The following is a 14,968-nucleotide window of genomic DNA, read 5'->3' on the forward strand; positions in this document are numbered from 1 at the left end:
GCCTTATACACTGTTTGATGTGACTGGACAGTATCGTACCGACGAGTGGTATCGTTGTGTTCGGTAGAGTTTACTGAGTACGAAATAAGAACTCGTCACTTCCTAAGACTGTGGAGGGGTTAACTGTGACGTCACAAAGATGGCGGTCCCGGGTTTCAAAGTTTAGATTGTTACTCGGCAAGTTATTATCAGATTTTTTAAAATGAGGTGTCATATGAAAGCTGATGAAATGTAGAATAAAACATCCTATATAACTAAAAGTGTAATTCAATTAATTATTTTATTATTTACAAAAATCCGAAAATTTAATATCTGTCTTTTTTTTCTCATTCAAAAAACACAATGAAAATGGCCACTTAGATAAAAAATATGTTATATAAATAATTTAGGTAGATGATTAAGCTACACGTTACTTCTTGAATTATGTGAATCCGATAAAAAATAAGTAAACTACGATGATTATACCGCGGGCGCGGCGCAGCGAACCGCGCGCGCTCGGTTACTTGGAGGTGCGGGCGCGACTGAGAATGCTGTACTGTATATCAAAATTTTTATTTTTAAACGAGTGATATATCAAATGAAAGATATTTAAATAACCAATAAAACGTGGTTATAAACTGGTGCTTGTCATCTAATAATAAGTATATAGAAATAAGCAAACAATAAAAATCCAAAAAGTAGTCACTTCAGTGTCGATTGGACTCATTGTATTATATGATTTATATGCCAAGCATGAAAAGGTAATCTAATAAATGTGACTAAAAACAGTTTACGGCGTTTTGACGTAAAAAGTTACTTGATTTATCATCACAAGATATATTTGAGTACATTATTGTCAAGGCTCGAAGTCGAAAGTAGCCTCCCACCTGAGATTAGAGATTAAACAATTAGTCCTAGAAGGGGGTTTCCACAAGGGGGGTGTCTGTCCCCCCTGATGTGGTGCCTACTGCTAGACTCAATGGTGAAAGAGTTCAACAGGGGGGGGGGGGGGGGTATGTACATGCAGGGTTACACTGACGACGGAGTGTTTGTAGTGAGAGGGACGGTTTTTAGGATCGTAAGAGAGAAACCCGAGAAAAGAGATGAAACCCATAAAGATGCAAGGTATAGAACTAGAAATGGTGAATGAGCTGAAATATCTGGAAGTTACTCTAGACAGTACGCTCAGATCAGATACAAAACTCACATCAAGGAGCAGACGGCAAAAACCATAAGAACACTATGTCAATGCAAAAGGGCACTATGTCAATGCTCAGAATCTGACCTGAGGGACGCGACGGTCAGGGCTGTCAGCACCGCTGCTTTCTGGGCATCCACTGTTTAGAGTTTTAGAGGAACCTTGACGCGAGAGAAGTAGAAATCCGCTGGATCTACAAGGCGGTGATATGTACTACCCAGGGTGCTATATGGGTATATGAGAACGACCCCGACACATGCAATTGGAGGTGATGCTAAGTTTGAAGCTTGGAATGGGGTGGAGAAGAGCTACTGAACAGTGATATAGAATGAAAGCATGTAAGGAATGGAAAAGAAGCTACGAGGACAAGAGACACGCGCTGATACAAAGAGAGGCACTATCAAAATTTGATATGTTGATGGCCAATACCGATGGCTAATAAAAAGGCAGGAGATATTTGATAAGAAATACAGGGTACAATATAGGAGAGAGAGACAACTGGAAGGTGGAAGCCAGACACCCGACGACCATCTGCTTTACGAATGGCTCAAGAAGAAGCTCAACGAAACTAGCAGAGTGATGCCTAAACTGGGAGAGCAAGTATCAATATCAGTGTGCAGATATGCGCGTTCCAAGCAGAGGTATGCCCGCTGTGCACGTATAGTTAAAGAGAGTGTGCAGGAAGAAGGCGCTATTGTAATATATACAGATAGCCAGGCAGCACTAAAGTCACTAAAGAAAATATCGGACACCTCCTCTCTCGTAAGAGAATGACGAGAGAAGCTTAACTCGATAGGCAAATAAAGAAGTGTCACGGTGGCATGGGAACCTAGGAAACTAGGGAGTGACGGAAAATGAGACGGCGCACGAACTGGCGAGGATTTTTTTTTATTTATCTATCATGAAGTACACAACAATTTTGTCACAAATTATATTCCTCGCCAAACTGCGATTGCAGTTTGTTGGCGAGGATGGAGGCGGAGACGGAATATATGGGTCTGGAACAGGCTGGGCTATGTCAGCGGATGTTACGAAAGGAGTCATAGAAAAGGTAAATGGATGGAGATGGAAGTACAGTCGAAGATGATGACTAAAGGTATAGATCACAGGAGAACCAGGTATCTTTTGAAACTAGGTAAGAGCAGTCTGAGACTACTAACGGGTATCATTACTGGTCATAACACCCTCAACAGACCACTTAAGAAAATAGAAATTAGTAGAGACACCTCCTGTCCACACTGTGGTAAGGAGGAGACTAGCTTACACGTACTATACCTTACCAGCAGAATATACTATGTATGCGGCACCGCGATGTAATACATTCGGTAGAGACACACTGAAAGAAAGCGAACTAAAGGACGTCGAACTTAAAGATGTCATCTGTTCTGCAGGAAGACAAAAAGATTTGAGGAGAATGGTGTGGAAATGCCGCCGGGACAGTAACCTGCAGCTCCAACCTCAGGGAATTGGGCTGAATGGACGCTACACGTGATCAGCTGCTTCCGGCCGGGCGTCCGTACACTACATCTACAACATTTCATTTTTTCATTCCTAAAATCTATAGCAACATACTTACCCTTAAATATTAGGAAAAGCACCAGCAAAAATGTATTTAAGTCTAAATAAAAAAAAACTCATGTTGAAACAATATGAAGCTAGGATAGTTAACTTAAGTTAAAGAATGTCATGTTATATTGAACTTATATTTGTAACTTATACTAGTATCTAAAAAAATAGTTTAAATATCTAAGTAAGTAAAATAGCCTAACACAGTATGTAAAGAGAGGAGCCTATTTCTGCCAACAAACTGTTATACAGTTTGGCGGAGGTAGTACCTATTATGTAAATGCTGTTTCCGTGAATAAATGGTTTATTTATTTTATTTTATTTTTCTGAGTTATTGAGATATCGCTTGCCAGGATACTTATGCTTAATAACATGAATTTGGTTCATAATGATAATCATTTTCGATAACTCTCACTAATAATCGTTATTATTTAAATATAAAAGTGAAGTGAATACTTCTATGGATTTTTATTTTATGTTTATTTCTATATAAGTACATACTTATGTATAAGATGACAAGCTCCAGTTTATAACCACGTTTTATTGGTTATTTAAATATCTTTCATTTGATGTAGCATTTGTTTAAAAGTATGAATTTGTTTTTGATATACAGTACAGCATTCTCAGTCGCACCCGCGCCTCCAAGTAACCGAGCGCGCGCGGTTCGCTGCGCCGCGCCCGCGGTATAATCATCGTAGTTTACTTGTTTATTATCGGAATCACAAAATTCAAGAAGTAACGTGTAGCTTAATCACCTACCTAAATTATTTATATGACATATTTTTTATCTAAGTGGCTTTTTTATTGTGTTTTTTGGGTGAGAAAAAAAAGACAAATGTAAAGTTTTCGTATTTTTGCAAATAAAAAAAATTATAATTTAAATACACTATTAGTCATATAGCATGTTTTATTCTACATTTCATCAGCTTTCACAGGACACCTCATTTTTCAAAATCTGATAATAACTCGCCGAGTAACAATCTAAACTTTGAAACCCGGGACCGCCATTTTTGTGACGTCACAGTTAACCCCTCCACAGTCTTAGAAAGTGACGAGTTCTTATTTCGTACTCAGTAAACTCTACCGAACACAACGATACCACTCGTCGGTACGATACTGTCCAGTCACATCAAACAGTGTATAAGGCCCTTGCGCCGCTGTATATAACCTACGACGCAAAATTCGCAGAAACACCAGTGCCCTATCCCACAAAACTTTACAAGTGTACAATTCGACAAAATTGTTAAATTGTAAATAAAAAAATGTACCACAATAATTACAAATATGTATTCGTTACAAGTCTGCAGCATACAAAATATGTCATTTTTGTGAAAGCGTATCACAAAGAATAAAGGCATGTCACGACAGCTACATAATTGTAGAATTGTTGATTTGTAAATATACAAGCGAATAATTGTAATGTTACAACTACAAATATGTAACAATTTATTTTGCTTCTTTAATGTTGAAGGTAGTTTCAGATTGGAAATACTTAAGGGACACTATGTGGCAAAATTGGAAAAGGCGTACGATGGTAAGCTCAATTTGAGTATATGCATTTTTTTATCCAGTAGGTACCTATGAGTATTTCGTAAATTAAATTAAAGCTAAGTAAAATTGGGGTTATATATGTATAACACTTTAAACTCTCGCGTTTTGTACACATATTTTATTACACAAACGGGTCTACCGCGATATACCTAATTTCATTGTTTTTACCTTTAATTCCAACGTTTCAGCTGAGTTGCACCAGCTGTGGTCAACGGAAAGACATATATCATGTCTGTGAAATTATATCGCGGTAGACCCGTTTGTGTAATTAAATATATATAAATATATGTATTGTATATGAAATTCATGACACCTAGGATCACTAACACTGCTACTTGAACTAAATATTACGTGGCACTGGCAGGTAGGTATATATACAAAGGGTTGGAATCGCTAAATATGATACAATATACTGCAATCACTAGTATTCGTACAGTAGCAATTGTAGCAAGAGGATGCGACACACGTTTAGAGAATTGTTCAATTGTAGGTACAATTCTACATATATGTATAATTATTACTACAATTTAATGTAGCACAAAACAATTGTCATCTACAAATTTGTACATTTTCCGGAAAAGATATGTAGCGTATGTAAAGTTTTGTGATACAATAAATTGTAGACTTGTCGATACAATTTACATATTTGTAAGAATTTTCCACTACAAATTTGTTACTTGTATATTTTGTGGTACGCACATTTGTATTATTACAAACTTGTAACTTGACACTTGTAAAATTGTAATTGTAAGTTTTGTGGGATGATCATAGAAAAATATTTTAGATTTTTGATCGTTTGTTCCGCGATAACTTTATTATAGGTCTCTTTCATATTGATTGTCAATTTGTCACTGTGACAAGGTACAAAATTGATCGGAATTAAATTAAATCCTTTGACTGTATTAGTCTATACTTATAACATAAGTTTATAACGAAGATGTCCATGTGTCCTACAACAGTCTTTTGCTCATAATAAACAGGTGTCAACCAGTTCAACGATACACACACAAAATAGGTATCTTTAAGTCATATAGGGACTGAGGAAGCTGGAAAACAACACAAAAGGTTAGAATATTTACATTATCTTCTACATAAGGTCCTTCATCGTAGATAGAGTCTGTTAGAAAAGAGAAGAGTCGTGGAATGTATTGATTGGGCCCCATCAGGGGCGTATTTACCCTAGGGCTATCCGGGCCATGGCCCGGGGCGCCAACCTTCAGGGGCGGTATATGCCAACCCCCAGGGGCGGCATGCCGTGTCGCGATGATGCGCGATACGGACCAATAATACAGGTAACTGTCATTCGCTTTTTACATCCTGGTAACACTGAGCTGAGATAAGCAATAGTTGAATATCGAGTCGTAACGGCGGCGCGAGAAGAATAAGTGAGGAAAAGAAAAGGTAACACTTATAGGAGAGGCAAGGAGACCTGATGGAAACAGGTGCAGACTGCTTATGGTATAAGCAGTGTACAGAGCTACTCTTGGTGAGTTCCCCCTTTAATACTCATTATCGATGGTGTGACGGTAATGTTGAGATAGCAAGCTTTCATAAGACTTATGTACAGTTTAGTTCCTGGCCTAAAGTATCTGGCCAGAGGCATCATGTATAGGGCTGTCAGGCAGCTGGCGTCAAGCTTAGCGTAAGGCCCGAAGCCAAGACTGAGAGTAATGAGAGGGCAACCTATAGAGGAGCATGGTGTGTATATGGAGGAAGAGGCGAGCTATTTGGGGATGGTTGGAGGCCCGTCAGGGAACAAGAGGTTCCCGCCACCATGCTCATACTATGTATGGGTCTTGCCAGGCCGAGGCAGAGTGTCAGGCAAGACCAAGAGAGGTTACCTGAGGAGGACTGAGAGAGTACATGTCCTCCGTCACCAGAGTGTGTATCTGGTTATCAGTAAGAGAGAGAGAGAAATGATGCAATGGTTATAGTAGAGACTCTAGTAAGATAATAAATAATTGGTAAACTTGCTTTCTCGGGTTACTATCATACTATAATTATTGTGTGTTCTTATGTCGCTATAAATATGTATATGAATAATACATTTGATATTAAATCTATTAGCTCCGCGACAGAATTTGGTGGAGGTGCTAAAGAATTGAAATCCATCACAAGCAGATGAAAGAAAAAGAGCTGAGGTCTGTGCGGGGTGGAGGAGTTGTGGAGTGTATGGGGCCCAATGCATTCCGCAGCTCTTCTATTTCTGAACAAGCTCTAATGATTAATTATTTATTGACAAGCCGAAATGTATATAGTTACATTTTTTTTTCGGTTGGGTAGTCTCTCTGTAGAGTATTGTGAGAGCATGAGATTGGTAGCCATTGCATATGGAATTAGAATCCAGAATTTTGTTGCATGAACAGTGCAACTACTGAAGCCGAATATTAGCATGGTTATTATATTATGGCGTTAAAAGTAATTTATTGTTTATACCTGAAATAAACATTCAACGTATATTTATTTATTTCGCATTTAATTTTATTCCGGTCATTATCGATTTAATTGATTTTTGTGCGTTATCGATTCATTCGATTTAAGTACTCGAAACTCTAAGATTAAGATGTTGAGCGACGACAATATAGCCATCGCTGTAGTAAGAGTGAGACAACGATATAATTTAAGTTGTTACGTTCGGGAATCGATTTTATTAGATTGTTCATTTGAACGAAGATTTTTACACTAAGTTAACATTTTTTATGAATACTGTGTTACTTAATAAAGAATTTAAACAATATTGTGGTTTTATTAACGTGTTTTTGTTTTATTATTGTTATGTTTTGCGTCTACGTTAATTATTTGATAAGTTGGTTTTGGTCCGACGAGAATTCTGTCTGTGGCCAAATACCTAGATGCCACTGTGCGTATTGAAGTGGTTGCGAAAAAGAATAAAAAGTTTGTCTTGTCTTGTCGTGTTTGGAAAATATTTAGCAAGTGCAAAGTGGCGTGTTAATTGTGTATTCGTAAGTAACTAATTTAAAAGAAAGTGAGTGCTAAAGAGGATACGACTGTTAAGGTAAAAGTTTGATAATTATATCAAGAGAAATTGAGTAGTAAGGGATGCCGTTCGAATCAATGAAATAATCAACTAAGCCTTACCGGCGTACGCCATTGTAGTTGTTTGCAAATAAACAAAGACGCCATTTGTTTTCGACTAAAATCATAATTGTTATTTCAATCATAATTTAACGTAACTTTGTTCTGTAACGGCGATTCTTAAAATACTCTTACAATTTACGATATTGCAAAATAGTATAGCGTAGTGGAAATTACAGGTAGCAAGATGGAAGAAATTCTTTCTACAGCGTTGCGCTCGCGCCTAGAAAGACTAAAAGAAACTGTAAAATTAACGGTTGATTTACTGAACAAAGTCGAAACAGGAGTAGGAGTACAACAACAACAATTAGTTGTAAATAAAATCGATCTTAAGAGTAAATTAGCTCAATTTCAAGTACAATTAGATAAATACGTGACCCACGTGCCAAACCCACAGAAAGAATTTTATCAAGAATGTGATGAACTACAAATTCTAGCAGAGGACGCTATGACGAAGATGGAAATAGTGCTCAAAATTTATTCCGAAGATAACAACACCCAAAATAAAACTAAACTACCCAAATTAGACTTGGTCAAATTCAATGGAGACATCTTGAAATGGAATTCATTTTGGGACAGATTTGTGGCCAGCGTAGATAGTAAAAATATAGCGGATGTGGAGAAGCTATCATATTTGGTAGGATCTTTAGAGGGTCCGGCACTCCAAGCAATTGAAGGCTTGGAGACGACTAACCAGAATTATGAGGTCGCAACTTTAATTCTTAAAAATAGGTTTGGGAAGAAAAATAACGTAATTGATGCTCACAATAAAGCCCTATTAAATCTGGAAAGAGCCCAATCTACTATTGAGTGCCGAAAAATATTAAACAACATAGATACTCACCTACGGGTGTTATCTGCATACGGAGAAAACACCGAAGCAAGCTATTTGCGAGGGATTATATTAGATAAGTTTCCAGAAACGGTATTGTATCAGGTTAAAATTTTAATTTCGGAAGAAGAAAGTACAGACAACATAAAAAAGGCACTAGATAAGGTAATAACTGCCATGGAAAGAATAAACATACAAACACCACAAACGCTACAAACATCAACGTCCGGATCTACATCAACAGCTGCTTCAACGTCAGGATCTACATCAACTCTACTTAAAGTTACAAGAGAAAGACCAGCAAAACGCAAGAGACTGTTTGACAGAACTAACACATTTAAGTCTAAACGGCCGAAAATCTCATGCATTTTCTGTGGCAAAACAGGACATTACAATGATGATTGTAATGAATATAAAACAATCAAAGAAAGGATAAGTACACTGCAACAAAGGTGCTTCTTATGTTTCAAGAATGGCCATAGAGCCTCTAAATGCTTCAGTAAAAGGAAGTGTCATCACTGTAATAAATTACACAACAGAGCTTTGTGCCCGCAGAAATCTAAGAAAGGTAAAATAGATATAGAACCTGTTCCTATGATAGAAACAACATCAGTTAATGTATGTAACCGTGTGTGTAATTTTTTACAGACTGCAGTAACACAAATAGCGGGCCAGCACAACAAACACCTGACATGTAGATTACTTATGGATTGTGGGAGTATGAGGTCATACATCACAAACAGATTAGCAAAAGACCTTGAAATAAAAAAGGACAATGAAGTTGATTTAATTGTCTACACATTTGGATCCAATAAACCTTATACAATTAAAAGTTCATCAGCAGAAGTAACTGTTTTAACAAAGAGACAAATTGAGAAGAAAATAAAAGTAAATATTGTACCACATATAACGGATCACGTCCCAGTCGTCAAAATTGATCATCCCAAAATAGATATTAGTGCGGATGATGAATCGATCGGTCAAAGAGTTGACTTGTTGATTGGTAACGATTTGTATTTTTCGTTCCTCAGAAAGGACCTGTTAAAAATAAAAGATGATTTATATTTGATTGATTCAGATTTTGGTTGGCTGACTGGAGGCTTCGATAGGGCTTTCAATAATAAAAATAATAAAAACGAAGATGTGCTGTCAGTCGTGACATATTGTAGTTGCCATGATTCTAATTGTCCATACTTCTCCGAGCCAGATCTTCCCCTCCGTAACATAGATGTGAAGTTCTTATGGGCGCTTGAGAGTATTGGCATCACGGACTCACCGAAGACAACAAAGGAAGAAGCAGTTCACCATTTTAACGAAAATGTCAAGTACCATGAAGGAAGATATGAAGTTAAGTGGCCATGGATACAATACCCTCCGGAATTGCCCACAAATTACGGACTCGCTCTTGGAAGGTTGAAAAGCTTATTAAAACGTTCTGATGAAGAAACTCTCGACAACTATAAAGAAATCCTAAAAGAACAGTTAGAAGCTAAGGTGATTGAGATAGTCCAGCCTTCACCTTTTCACGAAATTACACACCCAGTTCATTTCTTGCCTCATCATATTGTAAATCAAAAGGGAAAGAGAGGGCGTATAGTGTATGACGCCTCATCAAAAATTAAGAATGAAAAGAGCCTTAACGAATGTCTGTATGGTGGCCCATCTATGTTGGAAGATCTTACGGGACTAATCTTCAATTTCAGAACAGGAAAGATAGGCATAACAGCTGATGTGGAAAGAGCTTTTCTCCAAGTGGGACTTCAAACAGAAGATAGAGACGTTACCAGATTTCTTTGGGTGGAAGATCCCTCGAAGGAAGTAACAGAAGACAATATAGTACAGTATCGTTTTTGTCGTGTCCCATTTGGAATTATATCCAGTCCTTTTTTATTGACAGCGACCATCAGACATCATATTTCAAAGACAGAAAATTCCTTATTATCAAAAATAGCGGACAGATGTTATGTGGATAATTTGGTAACGTCAGCTGGTTCCAACAAGGAAGCTCTACAACTGTACAAGGATACAAACTGCGTATTCCAGGAACTAGGTATGAATATTAGAGACTGGATGTCTAATGACAAAGACTTTATTGAGCAAATTCCTTTAACTCAGAGAGAAAAACGGACAGATAAGATGAAGATTCTCGGCTTATTATGGAATATAAAGAATGACACCCTACAACTCAATATAGATCCAGAAGTTTTTATCACTGAGTCAAGAGGAATCACGAAGAAAGGAGTGCTCAAAGTATTAGCACGTTTATATGACCCCTGTGGTTTTGCATCACCTTTAATACTTCCTGGGAAGTTATTATTCCAGGAACTCTGCAAAAGAAAACTGAAATGGGAAGATACACTGCCTGATGATATGCAGACGTTATGGGAAAACATAGTTAAAAACCTAGCTGCTATAAAAGACATAGAAGTTCAAAGATATGTCGGAGATACATGCGAACAAACAGGAAAGATCATACGATATGAACTACATGGTTTTACAGATGCGTCTATGAATTCATATGCAGCGATTGTATATTTGAGACTTATAGGCGAAGACAAAACAGCAGTCACTTTCCTAATGTCTAAGACGAGGATCACACCAATAGAAGACAAAAATGATTTGAAAATCCCAAGACTTGAGTTGTTATCCTTCTTGATTGGTAGCAGGTTAATGAAATATATACATGACCATATAGATATAAAACTTTCAAGGTTGTATCTATGGTCTGACAGCCAAGTTGTCTTGGCATGGATGAAGACAAGCAGATTACTACCTCCATTTGTCGCAAGACGCGTGAATGAAATAAAACAAACCAGCCGTACCCTGGGTATAGAACTACGATATGTGGATACAAAAAATAACCCGGCAGATATAGCAACTAGACCAGAATTATGGCAAAAGAAACAAGAGTTGTGGTTTTATGGACCAAAATTCCTTACCAAAGATGAAAAACATTGGCCTAATGACACACAAACTAATAAAGAGCTTTGCTTGGTTGGGAGGGCTCTAGAGATAGTTGATGGTCCAGAGATGACTTCGAAGGGTTATGAAAGTGAAGAATTAGCCCTCACAACAGAAGAGCAAGAACTCACCGAGCAATTGAATGAGGAACCTTCAAATATTGAAAATACACCTGGAAATGATATCACTACAGACAACATTAAGAGGATTCAGAAAGAATACCTTCCGAACGAAGTCATGGGAAAAAGAACTAATCTGTCGTTAGATTTAGGAATATTCCGCGACGTAGATGGAGTATTGAGGAGCAAAGGACGTTTTGGGAGAGCAAATTTGCCATATGAAAAGAAGTATCCAATAGTGATCCCAAAACAATCCTCTTTGGCAACCCAGATTATTAAAAGGACACATGAAGAAAATTATCATGTAGGTGTACCCCACACCTTGAGTATTATAAGAGAAAAATATTGGATACCCCAGGGACGTGCTCAAGTACAGAAAGTTATTAGAAGGTGCCCACAATGCGTGAAGTATGGTGGAGGCCCTTTTCAGTTACCACCAGCACCGGAGCTACCAAGTGCAAGAGTAAATTATAGCTCACCTTTCCATTTTACCGGCTTAGACTATCTAGGACCTGTCCTAGTAGATACAGATAAAGGAAAAGAAAAAAGGTGGATATGTCTATTAACATGTTTAGCAGTACGAGCTTTGCATCTAGAATTAGTTAAAGACTTATCAGCGAAGGAGTGCTTACTAGCCATTAGGAGATTCACAGCTATTAGAGGCATACCGGACACCATAATCTCTGATAACGCACTCCAATTCAAACTGACCAGTGAAGTCCTATCGTCAGAATACTGTATGAATAAAGGTATTCAATGGAAATTTATAGCTCAGCTAGCACCTTGGCAGGGAGGCTTTTATGAACGACTAGTAGCCTTAGTTAAGCACTGCTTGAAACGCACGTTGGACAAACATCTGTTGACTGAGAACCAGATGACAACGGTCCTTAAAGAGGTGGAATCGGTGCTTAACACTAGACCGTTGACTGCAGTAGGTGCAGAGCCAGAAGAAGTACTGAAGCCAGCCGACTTCTTGACCCTTGGACAGTGCTTAGATTTAAACACAGATTTACAGACAAATCAACAACTGACAAATACAAAGGTTGACCTAGTGCAAAGTTGGAGAAGAGGTCAAATGATTCTTGAAGAATATAAAAGAATGTTCATTAACCAATATCTGCCAAGTCTTAGAGAGAGATCCTTCCACACACACAAACAAACAAGAATTAAATCTAAAAAAGTACCTGAAATAGGAGATATAGTTCAAATCAGAGATGACTCCAAGAATAGGACAAATTGGAAAGTGGGAAAAATTGTCTCACTGATTAAGGGTCAAGATGGTGTTGTAAGAGTTGCTAGAGTCAAAGTTAATGATACGGAATTCACACGATCTCTTGGCCACCTGTACCCGTTAGAAGCAGACGATGTTGAAGAAACTTGTATACCAAATAAAGAACTGCCTGAAATGGTCAATCAGGAAGAAAATAGAGTAGTAAGAATGGAAGATACTTTAGACTCCAGTAACGTTGATGAAATGCCTCAAGTGCCTGTAACGGACACAAGTAGCCCGGTTATACCTCCGGATCAGATAATTGATAACAATAATCCAGAGACCGTTCCTAGCGATGAATCATTATCATTACAAGAAAATCCACTGACTTCTGTAGAAGAAACTTGCCCTACTCCGACAGACTTTGTTGAAGGTTCAGTAATCGAAAGTCCTAGTAGAAATGAGAAGAGAGACGCTGCCATTAAAGCCAGAGAGAAGATAGCGGAATGGACGCGTCACCTGTTAACCGTCTTGTAACCTTTTCTTTGCCGTGGCGAGTGTCGCGATGATGCGCGATACGGACCAATAATACAGGTAACTGTCATTCGCTTTTTACATCCTGGTAACACTGAGCTGAGATAAGCAATAGTTGAATATCGAGTCGTAACGGCGGCGCGAGAAGAATAAGTGAGGAAAAGAAAAGGTAACACTTATAGGAGAGGCAAGGAGACCTGATGGAAACAGGTGCAGACTGCTTATGGTATAAGCAGTGTACAGAGCTACTCTTGGTGAGTTCCCCCTTTAATACTCATTATCGATGGTGTGACGGTAATGTTGAGATAGCAAGCTTTCATAAGACTTATGTACAGTTTAGTTCCTGGCCTAAAGTATCTGGCCAGAGGCATCATGTATAGGGCTGTCAGGCAGCTGGCGTCAAGCTTAGCGTAAGGCCCGAAGCCAAGACTGAGAGTAATGAGAGGGCAACCTATAGAGGAGCATGGTGTGTATATGGAGGAAGAGGCGAGCTATTTGGGGATGGTTGGAGGCCCGTCAGGGAACAAGAGGTTCCCGCCACCATGCTCATACTATGTATGGGTCTTGCCAGGCCGAGGCAGAGTGTCAGGCAAGACCAAGAGAGGTTACCTGAGGAGGACTGAGAGAGTACATGTCCTCCGTCACCAGAGTGTGTATCTGGTTATCAGTAAGAGAGAGAGAGAAATGATGCAATGGTTATAGTAGAGACTCTAGTAAGATAATAAATAATTGGTAAACTTGCTTTCTCGGGTTACTATCATACTATAATTATTGTGTGTTCTTATGTCGCTATAAATATGTATATGAATAATACATTTGATATTAAATCTATTAGCTCCGCGACATGCCGGATTGCATTTTGTTTTTCTTCCTTGACTTCTGGGGCGGCAAAACGTATTGGCCCGGGGCGCCAAATTTCAAAATACGCCCCTGGGCCCCATACATTCTACGACTCTTCTCTTTCCCACTCTATGACATATCAGTGAATTGACACATTATAAGTAGATGTAGTGCATAATTGTTTTCCTTCGTATTTTCTCGGAAACGTTCGTATTAGTCATGCTTCAGTCAACCTCAGTACTTTTTGTACCGTGAATGACTGAAATAGCAACACACGTTCGTACGTTTCCGTGGAAAATAATTATGCACTACATCTGTACTATGGTTAGGGCTTTCGGGTGTTGCATAGAGGTTAAGAAAAAGCTGCCGACTAAATCTTAATGTTAAGTAAACAGTGTAAACACGGTAAGTGATGTGCATAAGTAGTCTGTGATGTCACTGATGTCATAAGAGTGCGCAAACATAAACTTATGTTCAAGTACTTACTATAGAGTCATTCGGGTCAACAGCACGCACTTTATTTTATGTCCCAACATATTTCTAAATGAAATTTACAGTGGAAAACGAAAATCGAAATTTCTTTACTGGCTCTTCGTCGTTCGAAATGTTCGAATATGCAAGAGCAATAGAGAGGCAGATAACTTCGATTTTCGTTGTAGGCCATCAGTTATTTATTTATTTATTTATTCGTATGGCTTAATTGTTCAGTCGTTTATAAAGCTATTCTACGGTTCTGTATCCATTGGATTACGTCACTGTCGAGGGTAAACATTTACATTGTAGGTTTTACAACTACTTACATACATATTAGCGTTAGATATTGTTAGCTAAAGTTGCAAAACCTCTTAACTCCTTTGCAGGAGATAAGAGGTTTGCGACTTTAGCCGACGAATTATATAGGTATAATTAATGGTCTACAAGCTAGTGAACTTGGCCGAACTAAGTCATGCGTAGCGTTTGCATCCTGTTATACCAAGTAATTATCAACTACAATTGTACTTTACTAATTGCTCTACCTGAGAAACTGAGCATTAAACAACTTATTTTTCACCTCAGCAGCTCGAACAAGGGTACTTTGCTTC

The 14,968-nt window shown here is 38.2% G+C and overlaps 1 protein-coding gene across 2 annotated transcripts in view; it reads right to left on the reverse strand.

Annotated features, from left to right (window-relative positions):
- Positions 1 to 14,968, reverse strand: part of LOC134806398 (uncharacterized) — a 36,059-nt gene that overhangs the window by 5,670 nt on the left and 15,421 nt on the right. The window lies entirely within an intron of this gene.

Source organism: Cydia splendana, chromosome 3, assembly GCF_910591565.1.
Source record: "Cydia splendana chromosome 3, ilCydSple1.2, whole genome shotgun sequence".
Taxonomy (NCBI): domain Eukaryota; kingdom Metazoa; phylum Arthropoda; class Insecta; order Lepidoptera; family Tortricidae; genus Cydia; species Cydia splendana.